Below are 4653 nucleotides of genomic sequence, written 5' to 3' on the forward strand. Positions count from 1 at the left end.
TCCCCAAGTAACCCTCTAGTGATGCTTGGTACAATGCACCACCTTAAGGACTCAAAGAAAGCATACATACAACCTACATAATCCAACATATACCGTAATAGGACAATAATACATCATAGGCACTTTTAAGTCAAGACTCTAATGGCACTTATAGTAAGCTACATCAACTTGCACATCTATTCACTTCACTTCAAATAAAAAATTATAAAACCTTAGTCACAATCCCAATCTAAGTCCACTAGTGCAATGTAAATTTGAAGTGCCATAAGCTGACACATATTTATTAAACCTATCATGAGACCACAAGCTATAACACAATATTTCACACATAAACAGTTCCATATAGACAACTTTATTTATGCTAACAATACCTTCTTAAGACCAACTTATGCACATAAGAATTAGACCACATCATATAGACTCATACCATGCACATCTTCATAACCAGTACACAAATACTACAAAGCCACACATAAGGAACGTGTATATAGAAACATTCATTAGAATACCTTCATAGAACTCCCTAAGAGGTTAGTTGTGCAATGTTTAGATGGGTTCATTTCATTCACCTATCATAAGTAACCTCCCTTAGGTCATACTAGTTAGGTGTCCACATAGGACTCTAGCTTAGTGGATCCACCGAGATAGATATGTAGGAAAGGTTACCCCTTAGTCAAGTGTTAACCCTCTATTTTTGGTGTGGGAGTTGAACACCGAATTCCATGTAGCTCACATGGTCTAATATCGATTATTGCAACCTCTTTTCCTAATGTAAAAGTAAATGAATAAAGGAAATGTATGGATTCTAACTAGGGGTTTTATTGAGGAGTTTTCTACATTGTGTGAGGGAGAGTATGAGATTTTGCTTGCACATTACACTGGTGGAATCTTATTAGATGGTTCTAGTAGTGTTCTGTTGTGATTGTGTTTATCATAACTCATGTATGTTCCTTTATGTATGATCTATATGAATATAGCAGGTTATGATGAAATATGAGATTATGAATGTTTGTATGAAGTAGGTTGCTTAATGTGATAACTTTGAATAGGGTTAGGGGAATCTATTCTTTGCATTGCACAAGTGTTGCTATGGTTGTATACATGTCGGGATTATATCATGTTGAGCTGGCTTATGATTCTTATTTTATGTGTATATTGGATTTACTTGGTAAAAACATGTTTTGACTAAAATGTCCTTTTATACATGCATTGATGGTTTTTATGCATAAACGCCATATTTTGGACGTTTAATGTAATAACCCATATTTTCTTCCCTTTTTTTTCAAACAAAGTAAGTTCGGGCCATTGAGTAATCAACGTTGCTTTTCAAGGATACTTGGAAGTTTTTTCTCAAAGTTGGTGAGACCTCATGTCTGAGGACAAGACCTTTATGATATAGCTTTTAGTTCTTTGCTTATGTTCGAAGACATTATTGTATTTCCTCATTCTAGAATCCTTGTTGATGTAAGGGATAAATCCAAAATTTATATATCCTATGTTAGATGGTATTGAGTGACAAATTTATATTCTATTTTCATTTATGAAGTGAAGTTGAACTTCCAAAGTAAAATTTATAATTTTTTTCCGTATTTTTATTAAATGATATATGCTTTATCAAATTCTAAGGGCTTGTCTAAGTCCTCTCGAGGATGAAGACGCCGGTTACGACTAAGGGGTGCTCCTCGATCGTTACAAACTTGGTAATAGAGTCTAAGGTTGAGAATAGTGTAGGATTGATGTCACAAATTACACCCTTAGGTAGAGTCTTGTACATGGGAGTCATAAATCTATCTAGTCCTCTCTTTTAATCCTTTTCTTGTGCTTATAGACAATGAATGCAGGAAGAAACAATGCTAGATGGGCCAAAGAGGACAATGTGAACGACGGGATTCCCCCTCAAGCTCCTTAAAACCCTCAAGTTCCTATTGAAGAAGGGGCTATGTCTAATATTGAGATAAGAGCGTCTATTCATATCTTGACTCTAGTGTAAGTAAAGTTGCTAGGTATTCAAAGGTGCAAGTGAACACCAATGATAGCACTATCGAATCTAGGATTAAGGATTTCATGAGGATGAATCCCCCTATTTTCTTTGGCTCGAAAGTGGAGGATTACTCATGGATGAAGTGTTCAAAGTGCTAGAGGCTATGGGTGTGTCATCTAAAGAAAAGGAGGAACTAGTCGCCTATCAACTTAATGATGTGGCTCATGTTTGGTATGAACAATGGAAGGAGGACAGACTTGTTAGAGAAGGTCCGATTAGTTGGTCTTCATTCAAGACATCTTTCCTTTGTAGGTTCTTCCCCTTAGAATTAAGGGAGAGGAAAATGCAAGAATTCATCAATATTCGTCAAGGGAGTATGAGTGTGAAGGATTATAGCCTCAACTTCAATCAACTATCAAAACATGCTCCTACTATGGCTGCAGATGCTAGTTCTAAGATGAACAAATTCGTCATGGGTATATCCAACCTTGTGATTAATGAATGCAAATGGGATTTTTTGATTCCTAGCATGGATATTTCCCGTCTCATGGTCCATGCTAAACAAATTGAGGAGAAAAATCTTAAGCAAATTTGTAGGGATTTGAAGAGGACAAGGGCCGAATATGGAAATCATTCCAAGACAAGATTAGAGGTTCAAGAAGAGGTTCCCCATGCAAGGTACTCCTAAGACTCCAATGCTCAACAAAGGTAATATGTCTACCCCAAGTCTCAAGAAGGAAAAGGTGGTCGTCTTTATGTTGTGAATCCTATTTTTGCAAAGTATGGTAGAAAACAGGAAGGAAAGTAGTTAGTGTAACATCTCGTAACTCAAAATAATTAAGGATAATCTAAGAAATTTAAAATAATCATTTTTCAAAATAAAGGCGTAAATCTAGAAATATTTCCTAATTTTATGAAGTAAGTTTTGGTCATTTTCAAATAGCCATAATTCTAGCATAGAATGAGTTAGGGGTAGTTCTTGACATGGAAATCCCTTGAAAATATATTTCCAACAGTGCCGAGTTTACACGATTTCAATATCATATGAGGAAGATATGCCTTTCGGAAGTTGGATTGTTCAACTAAGGAAAGTCCAATTACGGATTTAAGTAAGGTCAAACGAGTTTTTTCACCTATCTATTTCCTAATTAGTTTTAAGGATTCATTTGGGGTAAAAATAAGTGTTTATTTCATATTAGAAAAATTATTCTACGGTTAGGTCTTGGAGAAGAGAAAAGAGAAGAAGGAAAAGAAAGAAAGATCAACATTTCACCAAGAACGCCAAGTAATTACAAGTGGAATTTGTGGGGGATGATACCTATTAAGGTATGTGAGATCTTTTGTGTTGGTTAAGTTCACCCATAGACTAAATTTTCTAATTCAACGATTTTGAGTAGACTGAATGATGACAAATCAAGTTCTTGAAGAACATTATTGGATTCTTATTGGTTGAGTTGTTGCATGCCTAGAGTTAATTTGATTCGCGTTTCCTGGTTGTTTTTTGAGTTGATCTATTGGGTATTGATGGTTTATTGATTCTAAGAGTTTGGGGAAAGAACCATGGACGTTAGAGGCTTTATAGGGCACTTGGGCACTCCACCTCCAATAGCCCACATGACAGTATCTATACATAGGTCCTTGAAGTGTGAAGTTAGCGAGAGCGCCCCAACATGGCCTATGACGTTTGGAGACTGGTGCTCCACGCCTCTCACGGCGCCAAGGACGCGTAGACACCCCATTGATTCCTCATCTTTTCATACTAGTTCCTAAGTGATAAACCAATGTTTCTTAGTTGATTCTAATACTCTATCGTACATCTAAAAATCATTAAATCATCCATCAACATTATCTCATAAACATTGAATACATAATAAAATTCAAGGAATGTTAAGATCAAAGTCAAGAAAATTGAGAGTCAAGTCTAAAAGTTAAGAATAATTAAAAGTAAGTTCTTAAAGTTTCCAAGAGTCTTTAACAAACTTTTTACCTTTGTTTAAAGGCTCAAGTTTCAATCTAAGGAAAGAGTAAAGAGTTGAGTTCATCTCTCAAAGTTATAAGGGAACTAAGTATTCCCTAAGAATTACAAATGTACTTGCATTTTGAGCAAGAAAGGAAGCTAGGCTTCCAATAGTGTTTGGCAAGTTTAGTAAAGAGGAAACTACCATTTCCAAGAGAGATTTTAAAGCTAGGTTTGAGAAATTACCTCAAACCAGAGATTAAATTGTTTTAAAAACATATGAGCTATTTATTTTGGGTGTAGTATTGAGAAGCGATATGGGGACGCGAGTTCATATTAACTCAAGCCCCCATAAACCATGTAGCCAACATGGACATAAGAAGGATTATACTTTTTAGATGATTCCTTATTGCTTTTTCGCATAGACTAGTGGATCCACTTCGTAGTTTAGGTTCTATATTGACGGCAGATATAGGATGGTTATCTTCCAACGTGAGGTAAGACGTTGTACCATTGCTTAGTCTCGCAGTTATGGTTGTCCGTTAGAGAATCTCCCACAAAAATTATACTACTTACATACATGTGTAAAGTTGAGTTTCTTATTGCATCTTTTTTAATGAACTAAGTTATTTTGCCGTTTTACAAAGATTACATATATGTGTGTGTGTGTGTGTGTGTGTGTGTGTGTGTGTGTGTGTATGTATATATATATATA

The sequence above is a fragment of the Solanum pennellii genome, chromosome 1, assembly GCF_001406875.1.
Source record: "Solanum pennellii chromosome 1, SPENNV200".
Classification (NCBI taxonomy): Eukaryota; Viridiplantae; Streptophyta; class Magnoliopsida; order Solanales; family Solanaceae; genus Solanum; species Solanum pennellii.